Source organism: Sabethes cyaneus, chromosome 1 (assembly GCF_943734655.1).
Source record: "Sabethes cyaneus chromosome 1, idSabCyanKW18_F2, whole genome shotgun sequence".
NCBI lineage: Eukaryota > Metazoa > Arthropoda > Insecta > Diptera > Culicidae > Sabethes > Sabethes cyaneus.
Window position 1 is genome coordinate 23,324,912 of NC_071353.1, and position 24,797 is coordinate 23,349,708.

The following is a 24,797-nucleotide window of genomic DNA, read 5'->3' on the forward strand; positions in this document are numbered from 1 at the left end:
TAATTCCAGTTGCACGTACGATCTCAAGTCTCTCTCCTAGGTTACGGGGCTTAACAATTTTGCGAGTAGCATCTAGTGTGCCGAGACATAGAACGGATGATCTGGTTCAGCCAGACTAATTTTATTGATCAATCCACAATCAATGTAGGTACATAAACAGATTCAAATTAATTCTGATTCGGCATTAGGTTGTTACTTTCAACAGACCTCTAATGTTTAACAGAAAGAATTTAGGAGCTGCAAATACTAGGCAGTGGTTGTTTAAAATTTAAAGTAGAATGTACAAATTACAAATACTCTCACAAGAACGTCTGCAAAGGAGATGGCTTTGAATGTTGATTAAATGACAGAATGATTGAGTTTTTTATATTGTGTTAATGTTACTTTATCTCCTGCGGATTAAGCGGTCCTTGATCTAGATTAATTTGAAGTGAAATTTCAAGTCCAATTTGAAGTCCAACTTAAGGACCCATTGTAAAGCCAATTCCAAGTCGAATTTAATTACCATTTCAAATGCGATTTTAAGTCCAATTTCCAGTCCAATTTTACACCCGATATAAATTGTATTAATTAGCTTGGCTTCTTCTAAGCGATAATTTAATTAAAATCTGTTTAATATGTAAGCCTTCAGAAAACACAACAAAAAGACGACTTAAATACGACGAAAGTGTGAAGAAAAGCTGACGAAAAAGTGATAAAATGATAGTGAAAATGCGCTAAATAGTTGACGAAAATACAACGAAAGACAGTGATAATCAGGAAATCAAAAATCACGAATTCAAAAGAGACAAAGATATTGTCCCTACTTTAAAATGTTGCGGCTATATATGATAAAACTTTGTCACTATTGCATGGAAGTTAGGACAAAGATAAGTTATCGTAGTTGTTTATCGTGGATACAGATGTTTCATGACAACTATGTTGTTGCCTGCGAAAAAGACACACTGCTGTATACAATACGTATTGTACGCAACAAAAGCAATCCTAATCATGTTACACCGTGTCGGCAGCGGCAGTGTTTGATAGTTACACCAAGATAACGTTGGTAACTTTTGTACGCCAGACTTTAGGTCAAAGCAAGCTGGTCTTTTTCAAAGGTTTTTGCTGTTTGTTCCTTTAGTTCAAGTTGCTGATAAAGTATTGTCTTTAACCTGCTGACTGGCGACAAAGACATATTTTATTGAATACCTGCAACACCAACAACAAGCGCTTGTGAGAGCAAGCATGTATGAAAATATAATCTCATAGAAAGTGGTCCTGCTTACTGGTGTGAAGGGACATTCATTAGTCCTAATATTTTGTTATCGTGATACATTCTGGCTGCTAGGTATGTTTATACGCAGAGAACAACTGGTTTAGCGCTCTACGTTTTTGTCGGTTATTTCTGCATATGAACAATGATATTTTGATTCCCTGATGATAATACATCGAAGGTAACATGAAAATTCAATGAACAGACGGCGAAAAGACGTTGGTGCAACGATCCTCCTACTGTAGCAGCACCAATCAGCCGAGATTCGAACAAACGACGACTGGATTGTTAGACCAGCATCATACCTTGAAGCTAGCTGCCCAGTAAACAACTTGGTTTGTATATCTCGATTACAACTGAGAAATACGAAATCATATTTAAACGAATAGGTTATATTTCACACCACATAAGAACATATAAGTACCAAAGTGAAGGCAATATAAGTGCGAAAATTTTGATAGCAAATGTAATTCTATCTTGCGTGGATTTTAGAACACGTAACTGAATACTACTGAATATATGATCAAAATATAACTTAATATTGCAATCATCTATACTACTTTATAATTCACAGTCATGAGTTGTATATGAGGGCACGCACGACTGCAAAACGACTTCACTGTTCACTTTGACTTCACTTGTTGACATACTCTAATCATTATACAATTCCAATGCAAAATTGACATGCATACGATTTAATGCGAACATTCTATTACGATCTTGTGTATGTGTTATCTGGGTGGGCGGTTAGATGCAAAATAGCCATCTTGAAAAGGCACCCACCAGCGTAAAATGCCAAATGGTGTCAAACCACAATTTACGACTTCTCACAGTCTCATTGCAGAGGTTTTCATGCAAAAGTTTAATAACAATACTCCGCATGTAATACATGTTGGATTTCAAAAAGGCATCAAACAACGACTTTCGACCTCTTAGTCACTTCCACAGTCCATTCCAAAAATGTCTATGTTGCAGAATTTTTCATGCAAAATGCTTAATAGAAGTCCGCCATGGTGCATTTCCAAATGGCGTCAAATATCGAGTCGAGGCTGCAGCGCATAGTGGTCCAAAAGGGCGAAAACAGGAACTTTTTACTTACATCCTTTGCTTTCATTTTAGCAATATAGTATCTTCGAACCCCAAACTGTCAAAAGTTAGTCATCGCTTATTAACTATAATAAAAATAAAAATAAATAACTTTTTTGTGTTGGGAAATACAGACATAGTTTCTTCGGCAAAGTTGTAAGCAATTCTTTAGACTTGGGTTTTATCGGCTCATCAGTCAGTAAGCAATGTAAAAACAAGCAACTTTGCTGAAGAAACAAAATTTCTATCTCTGCCGAGTGCAGGATTATAGAGCATTTTCTTTGAAAGCTCTTTAAAAATTAGTTTTTCATATTTAGCTTTTGTTAGATGCACTTTACAATTATCGAAACACTCAAAACACACGTTTTAGGAGAAGATCGCAAATTTCTTGGACCTTTACTTGCTAAATTATCGCATATTCAAGTTATTATTTTTCATATCTCCACGAACCTTTTGGAAATCAGTGCTTCAACTTAAAGCTTACATCGAGTATTATAAACTTGTATAGGGGCCGCTTGTTCCCAGCCACCCATATGAGAGTACGGCAAGCTTTGTTTGTGTTAGTGGATTTCAATCGAATAACAAAAGTTCATCAATGTTACAACGCTAGTAGTGCATATTATTGGATGGGGTGAGATTTGAGGGGGGTGTACCGAAATGATTATTTTTTAGACATTAATACTTTTGCTCAGAAGGTACATTCAGGCAATTTGGTTCAGATAATGTTTAACAACCAATCAGTCATCTATTAGTATTTATTGGAACGGAGGTTCTACAATTGATGAAGGGTCGGTAGGGGAAAGCAATGAAAAGTTTTTTGAAATAGAGTGGAAAGGTGAGGGGAAGGGGGTTATAGGTAACTACGCTTAACAAGTTGTCGTTGTGACTCCTACTTTTGTTCAATGCTGGCATGTGCATGGGTCGAACCAAGCTATAATAATCTGAGATTATAACCGGATTCGAACCCACGACACCCGCCAGGGCATGTGGCTCGCTGGTACTTGTACCTTTGAACCATAGAGGCGCTGGACAGAAGGAGACTGCACAACCTCCCTTATTAACGTAGTGATATGGGTTGGGCTATTTTTAGACACAGACCGTGCCTCTTCCTCCATTTACTGTAGAACCACCGACCGCGAAGTTTAATCTAACTTTGTGTTTACAGGTGTGACGACGACACTATGCAGGCCTTTGCGACTTACAAGGTACTGCGTGTGACGCTGTTCGTCTGTCAGCGTGTTAGCCGCGATTCTCAGCGCGGGCTTTCGGGAGAAGGCTTCGTTCCTATGAAATAGACTAAACCTCGTGTTTTTAGTCTTGACCTTGAAATGCGGTCAAACATTTATTAATATTTTTTGAAACGATTGATGAATGGTATCTATTAGAAGCTTTTTATTTTCATTCAGATTTGAATGAAAAAATTTTGCTTTGCTAACAATTCAAAGCTATCTTATCCGCTAACACTAAAATTAATAAAGAACTTGAATAAGTGCATAATGTAGCATAAAACCGCACACATTAATTGCTGAGATTTTCACTGATGCACTTGTGCCATAGAAATGCATGATCAAACCAAATACTGTGCGCTCGCATGATGCACTGGCTGCAATCAGTCGTTTCTAATCGGATTACGGTCTCGATTGTGCGCCCTACTCCGTATGATGCCGAGATAAATGTCCGGAGTAGGCGAAGCTATCCGTGAATATTCCCAGTGCACCACAATGTGCAGCGCAAATGCAGAACCCATGCCGGGATGTTGCCATGCAATTGAATTACTTTCAAGATCACTTGAAAGTTAACGAGCGAACAATGCAATGGTACATTCTTCCCTGCAGCATGCTGTAGGGTCAAACCCATTAGGAGGAGCCGTGTGCAATTGAAAGTAAGCGTTGGTCGAAATTGTTTAAGTGGAACCAACAATTTGCCAAATCATAGGAAAGTAGAGCTTTCACATGCTATGCGTTCCACAGTAACATAAGATGAATTCAAACAAGGTACTTCTATCAATTTGGAACTAGAGTGATTTCAAATCGAAAATATTTCAAAATCCCTGGCGTGCGGTCAGAAACAATCAATACGTACAGTTTCAAAACACAGTTTCTACTTCACAATCCGATAAGATATGGTTTGTCTCATTATCTGGACGATTTCTCCATTCAGTGGATTGTATTCGAGCCCTTCTTCTTTCCGTCAACCCAGAAAAAAAAGAATTGATTACCAACGCGGCGATATTTAATTTCCAGCGAATTTAACAGCCTTTACTGCACAGACCAGCAAGTCAATTTCCTAGTATGCTAAATTAACACAGAATAATGACTGGCTGTCCGGTGGAGATAGCTGTTGAGTGACACTTAACTCATTGAACCCATCACCACGTCGGTCGGTATGGGTAAGCGCACGATACCGGTGCGGTACCTATCTTTCTTCTACATGCACAATACCATCACCATCAGCCGCGGTATCTGGCAAGGTTGACTGATTACACTGTTCCTCCATCTTGATTAAATCAGCGCTTTTGTAAACTCACAGTAGCAGCAGGTAAACGGAGAGTTGTCAAGTTCAGACTGTCAGAACCGTACCCAAGAGATTCCACCCTTGCGAACGAGCCAACTTGACCTGACCTGTTGTAACCATAACCAAAACATTCCGGATATAATTAGCCACACTTTTTTTTCTTCACACAATCTCCGCTCTTCAGCTCGTCCGACACCGAGCATGGTCTGATGTGTGTTGTTTTCCTTTTGCCTCGTGAAATGTTGCTTTTTCATCTGCCAAAGATCCGTGCTGTTTCTTTTTGTTTAGAATATCGCAAATCACCGTTCTCGCGTGCCGCGTGTTTTGGCCTTTCCGGACAACCGCAGCAGCAGCGCCGCTAGTGGTTATTCGAAGCACGTTGTAGACTGTTGCTGTACTGAATAAATTAGGACGGATAAGAAGGGAAGCGATGCAACCGCGGGTTTTGGACAGGATGCTGCAGTCGTGTGCTGGAAATGGTGAGTTTTACTTCGCGTTACGTTATAATCGTTTGATGAAGACGAAATCTCAAGGTAGGTTGATCAGTAGATACTTTCTCGTGCATAACTCAAGAGCAAAACAAAAAGACGACGCTGTCGTGAAATTTTGATAATTTAAAGATTAAAAATTGGTTAGCAAAAAAAATTTTAAAAAAGGAGGAAAAATAAGATAAAGGAGGGTCATTGAAGTAACGCTTAAGAAGTTGTTACCGCTCCTTTATATACAAGTTAGGGGATCCGCGGATCAAACCAAGCTATTATCGGAACCAATTTCCTTCCCAGGCCTTTCTCAATGCCGCCTACAAAGTGTTGTTCAAAATCTTCTTCCGCCGTCTATCACCAATTGCGAACAAATTTGTGGAAATTTATCAAACCGCATGAAATATTCACATCGTGGAAGATCCTCCAAAAGATTTGCCAATTTGTTCGTTGACTTCAAAGCCGCATATGATACAATTGGCCGAAAAAAGCTAGGAAAAATCATTGACGAAAACAGATACCCTAGGAAGCTCATTAAACTGATTCAAATTCCGATGAATGGTCACAGTACTGTGTACGGATCTCGGGTAGATTGTCGAGTTCATTCGAATCACACAGAGGGCTTCGTCAAAATGATGGTCTCTCATGCATGCGGTTCAACATAGCGCTATAAAGTTGTTATGAACCGAATGGATATCAACACGGGCTGGTAAACGGCTGAATAATGCGTACCGTCGGTGCCTTGTGCACCTATAGGCATAAAATAGACCCTACAGTGGTTCATAGCCTCTTTCTCAGCAACTTCTATCCCTACCTCCTCGTGGTACCAGCCGGGATACAAGCAACCTTGGCCGAGATCGGGTAACTAGTCCCGGTGGAAGCCAAGGTCGTATGCCGACAGGGAAGGAGGGCTCTTTCGAGCTTCGTTGGCCCACCGGCGAAACATGGGACTGGTGGAGCAGGCTTTGCAAGCCGCCGCAACGAAAAATACTAAAGCACGGAACGAAGAACAAGTAATTCTTACTGGAACAATCGGAATAGACCCACGCGACGAAAACGGACTATGGATTGGAAACTCGGGACGTGGAACTGCCGATCTCTGAACTTCCTAGGGAGCACTCGAGTGCTCTCCGACGTATTGAAGAGCCACAAGTTCGACGTCGTAGCGCTGCAGGAGGTGTGCTGGAAGAGCTCAACGGTACCATCTACCAGAGCTACGGCAACACACACAAGCTACAGCTTTCATAGTGGTCGGAGATATGCGGAAACGGGTGATTGGGTGGTGGCCAATCAATCTTCAAATGTGCAGGTTAAGAATCAAGAGCCAGTTCTTCAATATAAGCATCATCAATGTGCTCAGCCCTCACCACAGAAGTACCGATGACGACAAGGATGAATTCTACGCGCAGTTGGAGAGTAAATTTCAATGCTCAGGTCGGCCAGGAGGTGGAATACAAACCGGTGATTGGAAGGTTCAACGCACACCAGCGGACCAATGAAATGGGCCTAAGACTTATCGACTTTGCCACCTCCAAGAATATGGCCGTAAGTAGTACCCTTTTCCAGCACAGAATCCTACTCTTGCATACCCGGAGGCTCTCAGATATTAGCGACATCAGATTCTATCGAAGCGCTAACGTTGACTCGGACCACTACCTAGTGATGGTTAAGATGCGCCCAAGACTCACCGTTGTAAACTGTTGTTCGGTACCGACGCCTCTGTTAGATCTCGCGCGACTGAAGCAGCCAGACATCGCCGCAAACTACGTGCATTCACTGGAAGCTGCGCTGCCGGAAGAGGACGAGCTGGACGAAGCCCCTCTCGAGGACTGTTGGAACTCCATCAAACACGGTGTTCAAAATACCGTTATTAAAAAATAAAATAGGCCATTTAAACTGAAAATGCCAGTTGGTTTGTATTGCCATCCTACACCTCTGAACCAATTTTTGAAAAAATCGATCGAGGAATTTTTGAGTTACGCCCTTTTGAAGTTTTAAAGGGCAGATTGCTCATATAAAGTAAATAAAAATTTTCAATGACACTTCCAAAATGAACGTAAATCACAGCCAGTATTGATTTTTATGCAACATATGCCCATTGCCGACCGTTTTAGGAGTTTTACGCTGTATTGGGACTAACCGGAAATGTTCCGGATTAAGTTACCACTGAGGCAAATAGCCAGTATCGAACATGAACAACTACTTATCATGTGACACCTCAAATTACGCCAGAATTTAAAAACTAGATCACTGACAGTCAGATCAACTACCTAGCACCACGTCGGTTATATCTGGACAAGCTCCGGGGACTTCCGGAAACACACAGACAAGTGGTCAATTTCGTTCATGAACAAAAACCTATCGTGCGATACCTTAAATGACACTAGAATTCAATAACTCGCTGATTTGACAACGTAGCGTTTGACAATGAATGTAGGATGAGGAGAACGCTGCGCGGGCAGCTAAGATCCGTAGTGCCACACGTCAGAACGTGAAAAGACACAAACAGAAAAAGATGCAGCGAAACCAAATCTTTCAGGAGAAAAAGCGCTACCTGGAAGAGCAGGAATATACAGAGTTGGAGCGGCTGCATCGTTCTCAGGAAACGCGAAAGTTCTATTAGAAACTGTACGGATCCCGCAGAGAAGAGGTGCCTGCCCCAACGATAGGCGAAGTTAAGGAGACCATCATGCAGCTAAAGAACAACAAGTCAGCTGGGAAAGATGGCATCGGAGCGGAGATTATTAAAAAGGGACCAGAAAAGCGGGCCGTTTGTATGCACCGGCTAATTGTTTGAATTTGGGATACGGAACAGCTACCGGCGGAGTGGAAAAATAAGGTTATCTGCCCGATCTATAAAAAGGGTGGCAAGTTGGACTGTGAGAGCTATCGAGCGATCACCGTCAATGCCGCCTATAAATTGCTGTCCGCCGACTATCATTTTCCCCAATTGCGAACAGATTTATGGGAACTTATCAAGCCAGCTTCGTCGAAGGTTGGTCTACAACGGATCAAATATTTACACTGCGGCAGATCCTCCAAAAGGGCCGCGAATACAGAGTTCCCACGCACCATTTGCTCGTTGACTTCAACGCTGCATATGATACCATCGACCGACAAGAGCTATAGAAAATCATTGATGAAAACAGCTTCCCTAGGAAGCTCATCAAACTGATTCATTTTACGATGGATGGTACACAGTACTTCGTTCGGATCTCGGGTGGATTGTGGAGTTTATTCAAATTACATGAAGGGTTTCGTCTAGGTGATGGTGTCTCATGCTTGCTGTTCAACATAGCGCTACAAGCTGTTACGAACCGAGTGGATATCAACACGCGGGGCACGATCTTAAACAAATCCAGTCAATTCGTTTGCCTTGTCGATGATATGAATATTATCGGCAGAGCATCTATGGCGGAGGCCGAACAATACACTAGACTGAAATGCGAAGTAAAAAAGATAAATGGGTCTAAGACGAATTATATGCTGGCCGGCGGAACCGAAGCCAACCAACGCTGCTTGGGCAGTAATGTAACGATCGTCGGCGATGAGTTTGAGCTAGTCGATGAATTTGTCAACCTTGGCTCACTGGTAACGACAGACAAAGACACCAACCGTGAGATCTGGAGGCGTATTATCAGCGGAAGTCGTGCTTCCTACAGGCTTCATAAGCAATTATGGTCGAAATTACTAACCCCCCGTACAAAGTGCACCATGTTCTCCGACCGGCATGAAACATGGACAATGCTCGAGGAGGACCTGCGAGTGCTAGAAGCTTTCGGAAGACCAGTGCTAAGAACGATCTTCGGCGGCGTACAGGAGAGCGAAGTATGGAGGCGCAGGATGAACCATGAACTCGCACAGCTCTATGGCGAACCCAATATTATAAAAAAGGTGGCTACAGTTGGACGATAACGATAAGCAGGGTATGTTGCGACAATGCCTGACAACTACCCTACAAAGATGGTATTTGCCTCAAATCCGGTAAAAACGAGACGACCAGAAGCGCAACTAGCAAGATAGTTAGACCAGGTGGAGCAAGATTAGGCGGAGAGTACTCGGTGTCCAAGGAATTGGAGAGCGGTAGCCCGCAACCGAGTTAACTGGAGAAACCTAGTGCAACAGGGGCTTTATCTAATAATGACGGCAAGCCACAGCCAAGTAAGTGAAGTAAGTAACACCGTCAGCTTTGTTCGGCGATAATCGATCGAAGCGTTTTGCGGAGGTAAAAGTAGGCTCGACTTCCAGCTTGAATGTATCGGTTAATCTTCTTACTCACATTATTGTCGGTGGTGACCAGAGATCCCAAATATATCAACTCATCAACCATTTCTAGTTCACCACCGTCAAAAGTCACTGTCCGTCGATGCTGTATAGCGACGCAGGGGTTCCCTTAACCGGTTTTATGGATATGACAAACGTTAGTACAAAAAGTACTTATAAGTACCTTGATATACTGAGCTTTTTCAACAAGCCAGCAAAGCCGATTTCAGGAATTTCCAGACTTGGTAAACCTATTTGGAGCCAAAAGAGTCACTCGGAGATAAGTTTGTAATTCCTAAATTTGTGCAGACTCACGTCAGTCATGGCAGTCATGTTCAAGCTGATATTTTTCAAAACATAAATTAACTAATATTATTCACAAGGCAGATCGCTCAAATTTCACCTTCGACGACCATCAATCTATATATTCGTGGGTGTTTGCGAGCGCATTCTTCACTGTCAAAAATTCGACAACGGTAATGGTACCGCACCATACCGTCTAGATTTATGCACCGTCAATATATTCTGACGTAGGTGCCTGAAAAAAAAACAGCTGTGACCGACCTGTCTTCCTCGACGTCATTTACTGTAATTTCTCATGTCTTTCGAAGCGACATTTTCGCCGCCGCTGTTCAATTTGTTTCCGTTTTCTCTACCGTTTGCTTCCAGTTAGACGCTGCTGCTTTCATCGAAAACAAAAAATTGCTCCATTTCCGGCAAATTGCTTCCCACACCGTACACGTTTGCCGGTTATATTCGCAGTTTCAACCGTTGTCGTCGGTTAAATATTTATCAAAATTATCTTGACGTGTTAAATAGTGACGGGTTAAAAATATCAAATACACACCTCCAGCCAACCGTTGTAAATTATCTCTTGTTACAGGATGCCGTCGACACTCTGAGCACGCCGCCGCTCCTCTGCTGTTGGGAAGCCGCGAATCTATTTAGCAGACACAATCACCCACTTGCTCACAAGTTGTTCGACAAGCTTGCATGTTGCTGACAGTTGGTTGTTGGTGTCTTCTCACCTTCACAGCCACTTGCCGCGACAGTCACTTAACTGTCAGTCAGTCAGTCAGTCAGTCACAGTGCATCGCTCACTGCTAATCAACAATGAATTTTCCGATGGAAATGATACTTAATGACCTACATTTTCTTAACACTGAATAAACTAAAACACTTTGTTACACGAAAATTCTTGGGACGGGAGTCAAGCAAAACTGATTGTCTCATCCCATAAAAATCAATGGTTGGTATCACAGAGTAAACTCAAAACGAGTTTCCTCTTGACTTGCTGATTTGTGCTATGGAACGGATACTGTCACAATAGCGGTTCGATTGCTGTTTTACGCTACTGCTCTTCTGTACTTCTGTAGTACCTAGCTTCCAAGTGATTCGGTAAACAAATACAGCACTTCACAGTCATAATTTAAAATGAGAATTAGTAAACAAAATCGAAAGCGGTGGTCCGCTGTCGTCTGCAGTGTGTCGATAAACCAACTTTTGGGGCAATTTGTTCGATCATGACAAAAGTTTCTGTCAGCGCCGGCATAAAATGGAACGCCTACCGATATTTTCTGATGTTTACTAGAAAAGCAATTTCGCATGTCGTTGCTGTTCAGTGGTTCAAACAGATTAAAAATAAAATTGTTTTCGAAATCTGTGTAAAATCGAACATATTCGAAAAGGTCATGCATTAAAGGAACTAGATTCCACTTCCAACAGATGATAACTGCACATCACTACCTACAGAAACACCACCACTGATTGGTGTTAATGTCATATGTTGTCTTGCCAACCTCATAACACTACAGGAGACATACCGCAGTAAACATCTAAACTGAGAAACACGCATATTCGTCGGCTAATGGTGGCTGGTGTTTGCGTACGCGGCCGGCCCGGCCTGAAAGTGAAGGCAGGAGGTTAACCATAAATGCAGCAGCAGCCAGCGCCAGCGGTGTGGCTTTCACTGTTCACGATAGGCCTGAGTCGTTTGGCTTGTAACGGGAGAAGTTATTTCCTTAGTACTGTGGAGAATGTCCTATCACAACTACATGCACTCAATGTCATTCCGAAACCAAACAACACACTTTGCTTGAGTAGAAAGCTGCTCACGTTGTAGAGGGACTTTCAGCAAGAGGATTCATTTTAACTCAAGAGCTGAATGCAACATTTTAGTGAAAAGTGGGGATAATTTTATTTTTATGCAAAGTACAACAGGCTCTACAGTAACTCGCATTCATTCAATAAAATTTATCATCGCGTTTTCGCCAGTTGCGACCATGCTGCCATACTAGAACACCGAAGCGCTTCATATCACACCAAAGAGTAATTGTTTCACCAGCATCATTTTTGACAAAGTTTTGGCCCCGACATCATGGCTAGCTCAAATTGCTGCACGTTATTGCTGGTGTGGTTGCCGTATAATATTTCTTGGATCTGATACGATTGATATATCTTTCTTCGAAATCAGAATTGAGTTATCCAATTCGTGATGCCGCAGAAAACGATCGCTCCTGAAGCACGGCAACATCAGTTTGAAAGCGATGTTTTGAATGAGGACTCTGTCGCCACTGCTGACAAATCATCACTCGCAGCTGCACGGCATGTCGGGAGTACAACGTGCCCACGCATCACATCTTTATTGATTTCAAAGCAACATACGATACAGTCGATCGAGACAAGCTATGGCAGAGAATGCACGAACACGGTTTCCCGGACAAACTGACGCCGCTGATCAGAGCTACATTGGATCGAGTGATGTGTTTCGTACGCATCTCTGGGACACTCTCGAGTCCCTTCGAGACGCGGCGAGGGTTGAGACAAGGTGACGGTTTATCCTGCATACTGTTCAACATCGCTTTTGAGAGGGTGATCCGACGAGCGGGCATCGAAACGAGAGACACGATTTATACCAAGGGTAGCCAACTTTGCAGATGACTTAGATATCATCGCCAGGAACTTTGTGACGGCGGGGACAATCTACGCCAGACTGAAAGACTGGACGGAGGACATACGCGCCCTTGCCGTGTTCGAACGGAAAGTGCTGCGGACGATATTTGGCGGAGTACAAACTGAAAGCGGAGAGTTGCGGAGGCGTATGAATCACGAGCTACAGGCACTGCCTGGGGAGACTCCCATCGTACATTTAGCGAAAGTTAGCAGGCTACAGTGGTCCGGACACGTCGTAAGGATGCCAGACGACAGTGCGACGAAAATAGTCCTCTTCAATAACCCCACCGGCAACAGGAACAGGGGTGCCCAACGTGCACGATGGCTCGACCAGGTTGAAAGCGATTTGCGACTTCTGAGACGACTAGGAAATTGGCGACGAGTGGCCCAAGACCCAGTTGAATGGAGACGAGTGCTTGAAACAGCACGAGCCACCCTGGCTCTATGCTGACGAAGAAGAAGAATCTGCATGGCATGTCGAACTCAGGTATCAGCATTTTCGGCTCGAGCAGCACGTTCCCCAGTACCATAGCGACAAGCAGTTGCATCAGTCAGACTTATGTCGCACTTTCTGAAACACCTACTCTGCATAAAATTCTGTTGTCAACAACCATCGTAAAGATCAAGGTCCGTCTCGGAAACATGATCCTGACGAGAACGTTGCTTGATTCCTGCACTGCCTTAAGTCCAAGTAATGGCCGAACCTGACGGTATTGCATCTTCCATCATGAAAAAGTGATTGATTATTCTCGCTAAACCTCTTTCATTTCTTGTCCAATACTTTAATCCAGCAGTTCAGTTCAGTTACATTCCCTGTACATAAGAAGGGTGATAAGCGCAACGTAGAAAACTATCGAGGGATTACAACGTTGTACTCCAGCTCTAAAGTGCTCGAGATACTCGTGATCTACGCTATGTTCGCTAGCTGTTAACACTACATTTCATTAGTCCGGTAAGAGATTTTTCCAAAACGTTCAGTTTTTACGAATCTCGTTGTTTTCGTTTTATTCTGCTTGCGCAACATGCCGCAAGGAGTGCAAATTGACGCACGTGAATGTGAAGATCGGGTCCGAGTTTTCCGACTCGTTCTGCAACGTCTCTGGCGAATCACAGGGGAGCAACCTTGGACCGCTGCTCTTTTCTCTTTTTATAAATGAACTATCAGCTCTCCTGCCACCTGGCTGTCGATCTTTTTATGTCGATGATGTAAAAAGGTCTTTGAGGTAATCAAAATGGAGCCTGCATGGTACCAGAGCACCCTGTGCAGTAAATTGCTCCCTCTGTTCCAAGCTGGTAAAGGACAGTTGATTTTCTCCCCAGCAGAGTACAACCATCGCCATGGAAAACCTTACAAAAACAATTGATGGGACAACCAACGACCCCCAAGAGTTGGTGATAAACACCGGAGTAGGTGTAGAGGTGTCGCACGACGGTAGACCGCAAGTGCGCTCTCCGATCGGCACGGTCGATACTGGTGAAGTGATGGACAGAGGGATGGAAGAGGACTTTAGCCTCGACAGCATGTCGCAGGAAGGAGGACTCTCAGCTTCATCCCTGATCCTAAACTCACCAACAGCAACAGGGAATGCGGAGAGTGACGCGGATAACCTTCCCGATCCAGCAACGCTGTCTGAAGTCAAGAAGCAACCTGAGGTTTCCGGAGATGTGGCCAAGCGTCTCTCAAATGCGCAACGGCGACGGCAGAAGTGGTGTCGTAGCAAGGGTTACTCAAAGGAGGAAGCGGAGGAACTCGCTCTTCTGTCGGCCGGCCAGCCAGCCTGCCCAGCGGGACCTGGTCGTTACCAAAGGGCAACGATCTGCTGATACGGCGTCCCCGAATATCAGCAACAAAGGTCCCACTAAAAAGAGACCACGCAGCCGAGCCTGCGCGGGTCCTTCGGCACCAAAACCTCCCTCGGGTTGCACATACACGGCAATAGTGCCTTCAGCGTAGCCATAACTATGGCTGATTATCCTGTTTCCCTGCTGACTATCCGCGCCGTTCTTCATTGCTGACCAGGAGACTCCAGACATTAGGCCAAAATTCAGGAGCTGCCAGTTTAAGAGGGTTCAAGAGGTTCAGAGCTCTGACCAGAACACGGTCAAGTGGCTGGAGCAAACGGCATCTACTCTCGTCCCGGGCTACGGGCCTACGACACGAAGAACCTGCCGATGGCACATACCTTCATACGCCGTCGCAATGTATTTGGAAATACCGTCGAACTGTTGACGGAGGTTGACCAAAAACCGGCAAGCCAGATCGCCGAGCAGTGCTTCATGCTAAACTATATGTTTGGCAAAGCACGCATGCGACAGGTTGGCAGAGGTCTGATCAACACAGGCGCAACAATCTCTGCTGCAAAGTCGAGGACGGTACGAGCGGAACTCCCTTCTGGGAGCACCCCGCCACCACCAAGATAATGCTATCCCGTAACGTTGAGGTTGGAAAGTGCGGAACTTCCCTCCGGGAATGCCCCGTCGCCACCTAAACAACGCACTCCTGCGAAGACTAGACGGGCGCAGCGAAAACCTCGCAAGAGGCGAACGCAGCAACCACCAGTCGATTGCAGACCTCAGAGGCTCAACCCGCCGTTAAGTGCGGGTCGGACATCTGTGGCCTGTCGCCTGCAGCAACCGAAGCCTGCCGATGTGGGCGACTCGGCCGCTCAACTCAGCGAAAACGCTGCTGGTACCCGTTTGCCATGGCTCGAACCATTATTGGATCAAGCTGAAAACGGTAATCCTGGCTCAAAATGAGCAGCTTTCGCTGCGTTCAGGTGAATCTCCACCATGCCAAGGGCGCGTCTATTGTCCTATGCTGGAGGTTCACCAATGAGCAGCTGAGTGCTGCTCTGATCCAGAAGCCATGGATTAACGATACCACGATTCTCGGTCTGTCCGGCGCTAATGGTAGGTTGATCTATTGCAATACACAGTCCAAGCCTAGAACTTCCATTCTGTTAAATAAGAAAATAACATTTTCTCCAATTACAGAATTCATCCTACGTGATGTAGCTGCCATTACGGTGGTAGTCCCGACGACTAGAGGGAAGCAGGAGATAGTCGTTGCGTTCGCCTACTTTCCAGGGGACAAGGACGAAATACCACCGCCCGAGGTTGCTGAACTCGTGCGCTACTGCAAGGCAGTCAACAAGCCATACGTGATAGGCTGCGACGCAAATGCGCATCACACGATACGGGGCAGCTCGGACACAAACAACAGGGGTGAGTACCTACTTGAATATCTTACTTCTAACGATGTCAATGTAATCAATGAAGGGAATGATCCCACCTTTATTAGCGTTTATAAGACAAGAGGTCTTAGACCTTACTCTATGTAGCGCCTCTATAGCTGAGAAAGTCAAAAATTGGCATGTCTCTGATGAACCAAGTTTATCAGACCACAGACATATCGTTTTCGACATTGAGGCTAATCCTCTAAAGAGAGAGCAATTCAGGAATCCGAGGAAAACCAATTGAAGTTCCTTTAGGGATCATCTAATTGCCTCACGTAATTCCTGTCACAATAATATGCGAACTCCAGTTGAGCAGGATATCGCCGCTAGTGACCTGCAATGTAGGATCACAGACGCGTATAACACAAACTGTCCCGTAAACACGCGAACAGTTTGCCGTGATGTGCCCTGGTGGAATGAGACGCTTAGCAATCTCCGTCGGAAGGCAAGGCGTCTGTTCAATAGGGCCAACATCACGTCTAACTGGGAAGACTACAGAACTTCCCTCACCAAATACAACGCTGAGCTACTCAAAGCCTAAAAGAAAACACGAGTTAAATTTTGCGAAAGCATTCAAACTCTGCCAGAGGCTACTCGTCTGCAGAAAGCGATGTCCAAGGACCACTGCAATGGTCTAGGGCAATTAAAAAAAGAGGATGGGAGTCTCACTGCTACCACCAGGGAAACTCTGAAAGTTCTAATGAACACACACTTCCCTGGTTCGACAGTGACCACTGGACAAGACATAGGCGGACAACAGCGGAATGGGTCATTATGTGTCAAATGATTCGGTTCTATTTGCACGCCGATTACTTACGGAGGCTTCGGTCAATTGGGCACTCAGCTCTTTTGAAGTAATGAAATCTCCAGGTCCGGATGGTATTCTACCCATTTTCTTACAAAAAACGGACGGTGTCCGAGCTCATCAACCTCTTTCGAGCCAGTTTCACTTTGGGCAGAAAAGACAAAACCATGCCTAAGGCTTTCAGACCGATAAGTCTGGCTTCAACGCTTCTTAAGCTAATGGAGAAAATCACGGATAACTATAACCACAAAGAGTTTTTAAAAAACTCTCCGTTACATGTAAATCAACATGCATACCAACACGGTAAATCTACGGAAACCGCACGTTAATTGAGAAATCGCTCATATATCAAGAGACAGTACTTTGTGCTTTTCTTGATATTGAAGGCGCTTTCGATAACATGTCCTTCGCGTCGTTTAATACGGCTATCTGTCAAAAGAGAATCGAGCACACTACAATGAGCTGGATTCAAGGAATGCTCTCGAGTAGAGAAATTACAGCATCATTGGGAGATACGTCGCTCACGATTTCGGTGATCAAAGCATGTCCACAGGGAGGAGTTCTCTCCCCCCTGCTCTGGTCACTAGTGGCCGACGCACTCCTTCACAAGCTATCACAGCTTGGTTATGAGACCATTGCTTACGCCGACGACGTTGTACTTATCGTCAGATTGACGCCGTATTGTCAAGTCGCTTGCAAGTAGCTCTAAACACCACCATGTTATGGTGCTCACAAGAGGGACTTAATGTTAACCCCACCAAAACAGTCGTTATTCCATTCACTAGGCGTAGGAAACATACTATTACTCAGACTGGGCTTCAGTAATGAAGACAAACACCTCGGAATAATTTTCGATAAAAAACTGAACTGGGCTGCCCACCTAGATTATGCTGTTAAGAAAGCAACTTCGGCTATCTGGGCATGCAGCTCACTGTTTGGCAAAACTTGGGGATTGAAACCTCAACTAGCCTTTTGGTATATTTTGGTTTGGTATATATGCACAGCCTAGGATAACCTATGCTGCTGTCATATGGTGGCCAAAAGTGAATTAGGTGACAGCTCAAACCAAACTAAACAAAGTTCAGCGCCTGACCTGTCTTACAGTTGCCAGTATCATGCGTACAACACCTACTGCAGCCATGGAGGCAATGCTACGCTACTGCCTTTGCATCTTCATGTGAAAAAGGAAGCAGAGCTCGGCGCACTACGGTTACAAAAGAGCCAAACTATACTCGAAGGTGACCAAATCGGTCATCTTCGCATACTTCGGGAGTACAATCTGACACCCTTAGTAACTTCAGTCTCTGACTGCATGGAAACCAGGCCCAATATGGACGTTCCATATGAGGTGATTGAAACAGATCGCTCAATGTGGAATAATGGAGGGCCCGATCTTCCATCTGGAACTATCTGCTTTTTTACAGATGATTCAAAAATGGGGGCCTGCACAGGCTCCGGAGTCTACGGACCCGGCATCAGGGAAACTATCTCATTAGGAAAGTGGTACACCGTTTTTCAAGCAGAAGTATATGCAATATACATCTGTACAACAATATGCTTAAAACGAAAGTACAGGCATGCGAAAATCGGTATCTTCACGGACAGCCATGCAGCACTACTGGCACTCTAGTCCGTCAAATACGTGTCTAAATTAGTTTGGGAGTGCAGCACAGCATTGAGGGAGCTCTCCCGCCAAAACAAAGTTTTATTACTTAGGATGCCCGGTCATTGCGGAATCGAGGGCAATGAATTTGCTGACAACCTAGCAAGACAAGGATCAGCTCAGCAATTTATTGGTCCTGAACCGTTTCTGGGCACCTCCACATCCGCCGTGAATGGCGAACTGATGACATGGGAAAAGCTATAGAAATAGTATCCAGTTGGAATCAAACACAGGGTTGTAGACAAGCTAAACAGTTTATCTACCTAAACCCTGCAGTAGCCAAAACAAACTATTATATTTAACTCATGGTGAACTACGCACAATCACGGGACTCCTAACAGAACATAGCCCCGCTTTTTATCATTTAAAGAATATCAGCAAGGTATCATCCAACACCTGCCGCTGTTGTAACTCTGAACCTGAAAGTTCAGCGCATCTGCTCTGCTACTGCGGAGCTCTTGCATTATCAAGGCAGAACTTCTTCGGAAGTTTCCTTCTTACTGCATATCAGGTATGGAGCCTAAATCCCGAAACAATCATTGGCTTTATAAACCATGTAGTACCGAATTGGGGCACAGGATTACAACTATCCCGCTCAACTCTATCAATGGGTATGAGCGGTGCGTAAACTGTGTACAGCAATCGGGACCTGCCACAAAAGACGATCATTAAGACTGTCGAAGCGGCCTTTTAACCCAATGCCCTTCTGGCATACAAAAAAAAGTCATGACAACATGCGCATACATATTGAATTATGTCAAAACACAACACTATAAATGTAGCATAATAGATATCGAATTGGCCTAGGATTAATCGTCGTACGTACGAAATCTTCGGTCTGTTGGGACGAGTGGATTTCGTCACTTTTTCTGGCATACTTCCCAAGCAGAGACTTTGCAGAGCAGAGAATTGGTCCAAGTTTAATCGTCGTCAAGAATTTTTTATCCGTAGGGATGGGGAGATTCTGTCACTTCTTTTCTAAAAACATGTTAAAACTTTGATGCCATCTCTCCCAACCAATCACGAAGCGAGGATTTCCAGTTGGACAATACTTCATTATTTTCAAGTTTTTAATAGTCAATCTCAAGAATCAACATTTTTCCTCATTATTTCTCATTGACTATGAATTATTGTATGTAATAAAGATATATTTCAAACACTCTCTGTTTCGCATTTCTTTATGTAACTTTTGAAACACAAGTTCTTTCATCAGCAAGTACAGAAGTTAATAGTTTGAATAGGGCCCGTTTCTGCGATTAATTTCGTAAAAACAAACTCATTAGAACACGGCACTGATACACTTTAAGTATATATTAAAAGTTTTCACCTTGTTTTGAAAGAAACCCATTGTAAAATTTCGATCTCTTTTGAGGTATTTCAAAATGTTCTATATTATACTATTCTATAACGTTGATTTGCAAAGGATTTTTTCTCTTATCCATGGTGAAAAAGCGCTTTCATTTTATTTTGGAATTTCGTTTAGTGAGAGCATGGATAACGTGTTCGCTATTCGTATCCTGACATGGAAGTAGGAAAAGGCAACATTGAAGGAAACATTCGTTGAACGGAGTCAACCGGAGTATAAACTAACTATAACACCAGAGTGAACCAGTTACCAAGTACATGTCGCTTAGTAATGTATCTAGAGGGAATTCATTTCAATTTAGAGAATATTTCGATAGATATAGTATTAAATCAGAGTCGCTGGGAAACTCGGTAAACATATTATCTTATATATTTTCTTGGTCTTCCGAAAGATATTGTAATTAAAGTTGTAAAGCTTATCATTTTAGTCATTCTTTACATTGGTAAAATTGCTTCCATTATTTTAGGTCAGCTACAGGTTAACTTGAAATACGATTGGTAAGCCAACTATGGGACGATTCAAATATGACGTCCACCAAATTTCTGCTTTTTTAGACCCCCCCTCCCCCTATGTCCGATTGTGTCACAAAACTCAACCTCCCCCCCCCCCCCCTTTGGACGTCACACAAACTCAAAATAAAAATGAAAAGCGTGTTCAAAGTAAAAAGTGGTTTATAAAACTAGCTTAACATTTTAAGAGTTAATGTATGATTAAAAAAATATAGAAAATAACAATTAATAAAAAATAATAACTGCGAACAAGGGCTCTAACAACATTCAATTGCAAATTGTTACAAATCAATGAAGAAATGAAGCTTTGGTTTCAATTAAAGTAGCATGGCTCCGCTTCAAAACAAGCTTCAATCTTCAATCGTCGGCGAAGCAGGTTTCACTACATCGTGACGATAACTTTTAGAGTTCATTGTACTTTTCTATCCAATATTTAGTAAAAAGCTAGAAACTTTGATTGCAAATGAACTGAAATTGATGTGTAAATTGATCCTTCGATGTAACGCGTGGTCTATCTAGTTAACATTGACAAATTATGCCAGACTTTCATGCCAGAGCGCCGTCAGCTGGAACAATAAGTTCGTAAATCGAAATAAATCAATTAGTGATGAATGACTGAGAAACATATTTTTGCTGCCTTTTGATGAAAATGCAATTTTTTTTCGACGGATGTCACATTTGCCTAGACCACCTCCCCCCTTTGTCACAACCTGTCACAAAATTGATACCCCCCTCCCCCCCATAAGCAATGGACGTCATTATTGAATGCTCCCTATGGGTTAATAACTGCGTAACACAGAAAATGCGTGTCCATAGATATGTAATTTATTATTGAAATCTTCATTTCAATTTTTACGCTTTTTCTTGTTTTGCCCGAAAATGTGTTTTTTATATTATTCGAAAGAAGGCGTATCTATTTAAAGTGCAACCAAATATGTCATCAATATCAATTCATGATGTTTTGAACTCCCTATAAGATCAAATCCAACGGACGAATGACACATAACCTGAAACAGAGCAGCCCCCATCAATTTCCAGAAATTTTCACGGAGTAATCGCCACTAGATGCTACGAAGTGACTCAGGTCCACTGTAAACAACGATATCAATAACGTTTTGCACGTTCGCACTTGTGCCGACAATCGACAGCGTGAAGCAAAGTGCACTGGCCCACCAGGCGTCACCACCGACCGGCTGGCTAAATGGTGCCGTAGTATACATCGGGATGGAGTTGTGTTAAAAATAGACTCAATATTTATGGAGTGTGTTCTCGAGCGATGAATGTACGGTACACGCTGAAGGAATCTGCTGCAGAGCCGAATACGGTTAATTAACTTACCCCTCCAGCCGGGAAAGCATTCGACGGTTCGTTCAGCCGAGAGCAGCGAAGATTGCGACTAGTCGCGCGGAAAGGGACAGGAAATGAAAAATTATCCTTCTGCAACTTGCTCATTCATTCATTCATTCGTTCGCTTTATCATGGCGGGTTTGATTCCGACACGTACCTATTGTTCGCCCGGTTCCAGCTTGCTCGCCTCAGTAGTTTGAAACAAAAACAATTTTCCTTCAACGATTTCCACCTTATTTGCGACCAATTTCAATCGAAATATTTCTTTTTCCTCTCTGCACACTGTCCAATGCACTTAACAAACGTGTTGAATGGCATTCGGTCGTTGGTGATAACTTTTTTCCGTTCGTCTTCGTTGCACTTCCGTTTACAGTGGTGCATTCTGGTTCACCCACTTGCGAATGTCACATTTTCCACAGCTCATTTCCGCGCAATTTCACTCTAACACGCACACGTCAGGAATGCTCCCATTCTGAACCGCACCAGTTTCCCTTCCTTTCACGAGTGCTGTCTACAATTCGAAACTAATTCACTTTTAACAACCTTCGAGCGCCTTAAGGCGAGCCCCACACAATTTTCACGATAAAACAAGAATTCCACCCCCCGGCTACCCAGTTTCACACCTACAACCACCAATCATCGGCAGGAAAGAGGGCAAACCACCGACGAAAAAAAAAACAAGGAAACACCAAATGTCACACCCCGTACGTAACTCCACCAACCGGGTTTAAATTTCCGGGAAAACACTTCGCAACTTGACCGATCAGAAGAGAGTTATCCGCGAAGCAACACGCGCGCGATTCCGAACACCCGGCAGAACATACGTTATCGCTCGGAGAACGTATTTTTCCGTACTGATAGTCCAGGCGTATTTTCGAAGGTAACCTGGCGATAAACAGACTCACGACGACGGCCTGACGGTGTGTGAGAATCCGCATCAATTCACCAAACAACAACAGCACCATCATCGACAACAACGGCCGGCCGCACGAAAAAAGCGTCGTATCGTCGTATCGCATTGGTGAGCGACCTGACTGAGTGTGGCTTCGCTCGTTGGTACTCGGGAGTGAACAAGCAAGCACGCGCCGCAAAGCGGTTCCCGGCGCATGTACGTGTACGTGTACGGTGGCCATATGAGAGGCGCCCATGGTTCGGCTCGTATGTGCATGTGATTCTGGTTGTTTCGAATTATCATCATCATTATCATCGGTGAGATAACAAAACTCGGCCAAATGTTTGAAACGTTTTCAGCTAGCGTCCGATGAACAGGTGTACGGTACGGCGACGACGTGGTAAAGCAGCGCCGAACATTTTTGATTTGATCATCGCTCTATAGTAGAGAAAATCAACGGGAGAAGAAGCTCACGGGGAACTCATTAAACACGACCACCCAACAGTGTCGCCGTCCGCACGGGCAAGTTTGGAATGTGTCTATCACACATGTTCCAGCAACATGGTGGAGGCTATAAACTACAGTTCTACAGAGTCGATAAGGTAACTCAATAGTTGAAACTAAACGACGATTTAGTGCGTTATTTTTACGGCGAACTCGCCGTTTAGTGTTAACTATTGAGTTAGGTACCTTTTCGCCTCTGTGTAGTTCTGCTTCTGCTGGGAAACTTCATGTCGTGTCAGAGAGGATGGATGTTGTATTTCATACTTGTGCCCAAAAGTGGGAAATACACTGGAGATACAAAAACACCTTCCAGACTACATCTGGATTGTATAACTATTCCACGAAAAAGGAAGGGTATTTCTGGCTCCTTTTTCCCGAAAATATCCGTTTCATTTCCGGTAAAAATGAGACACCATGTGTCTCCTCTCCATTGCGTTAACGCAACTTTATTTCTTTAAAAAATATGTAGCTCACAAGCATAAACTGTACATTTCTGAATATTTAATACGTTATGTAAACAATTCTCAGCTTTTCAAATTTTCAAACTGGCCTTGACATTAAACTAGAATTTGAACTCGGACTTAAACTTAGACTTAACATTTTATTTAAAATTGAACTGAAAATTGGATTTGAAACTAGACCTGATATTAGACTTACAAGTAGATTGAAATTAGAACTGAATTTGTCAGACTCTATTGAGCAGCACCGCCCAACCGAGATTCGAACATACGACGACTGACTTGTAAGACCAGCATCATACCTCAAAGCTAACTGAGCGGATCCTTATCGGACATTAAATTGGACTTGAAATTGGAATTGAAATTTAACATAAAATTTATACCACAAAATTTCAATTCGATGGACAAAGTAGTCTAAGTCCCCCCTAACAAAAAAAAACATTAAATTAAGCTTGAAATCAGACATGAAGTTGGATTCTAAATTGGCCTTGGACAAATTGAAATTGCACATTGAATTGGGCTTGAAATTGGATCTAAAATTTGACTTAAGATGGACTTTAAATCTGAGTTAAAATTGGAATTGAAACGCACTAATAATTTAGCTTTAAAATTGGACATTAAGTTGGACTTGAAATTGGACCTCAATCGTATATCCAATTGCACTTGAAATTAGACTTGATGTTGGGCTTGAAATTAGACTTGAAATTCGACTTCGAATCATAGCTGAAAATGGTTTAAAAATAGGACAATGAACTAGACATGAAACTGTACTTAAATTTGACTTAAAACTGGACCCGGAATTGTTCCACAATATGACCTAAAATTGGACACGAAATCTGAGATGTAATTAGAATTGAATCAGGTTTGAAATTTTACGAGAAGCTTAACTTAAATTGGACTTGGAATTGGATTAGAGATGAAATTAGAGTTGAATTAGGCTTATAATTGGGCTTCACATAGGATGTTAAACAGAATATGTAATTGAACTTGAACTGGACATGGAGCTACATTTAAAATTGGAATTAAATTGGAACTTGAAATTGAAGATGAAATTCGAACTTAATCAGGCTTGAAATTGAGCTTAAATAAAATGGAACATTAAGTTGGATTTGACTTTGAACTTGTTGTTGGATATTAAATTTGGCTTCTAATATATTTTAATATCCTTCTTGAAAATTAGCTTAAATTAGACTTCAAATTAAAGTTGAAATTTGGCCTAAAACTGGATGTATTTAGACACACTTATTGATTTTTGACGTAGAACTACGTCTTACTAAAATTTGGATTGAAGCCAGCGTTATGAAGGAAGAAAGATTATGAACGCTAATAGTTCTTCCAATTTAGAATAGATTTTGATGGTTCGCATACCATTCGATCATAAAAGATGGAGCAATTTTATGGCTTTCTTGGAAAGATTGTTTTACAATCTCTACATAGCGAAAATCAATGAAAACTTTCTAGTTAAAATTTT

The 24,797-nt window shown here is 42.9% G+C and overlaps 1 protein-coding gene across 3 annotated transcripts in view; it reads right to left on the reverse strand.

Moving 5' to 3' along the window:
- Positions 1-22,312, reverse strand: part of LOC128732507 (5-hydroxytryptamine receptor 1-like) — a 131,790-nt gene extending 109,478 nt beyond the window's left edge. The window contains exons 1-2 of one of the 3 annotated variants that reach the window (XM_053825772.1): positions 21,630-22,312; positions 21,464-21,521 (exon numbers count right to left, since the gene is read on the reverse strand). The gene's annotated coding sequence lies outside the window, so the exon portion shown is untranslated. Of the gene's footprint in view, positions 1-21,463 lie in introns of all 3 variants that reach the window. The other 2 variants (XM_053825771.1, XM_053825770.1) reach the window with 2 other exon arrangements.
- Positions 22,313-24,797: the final 2,485 nt, after the last annotated feature.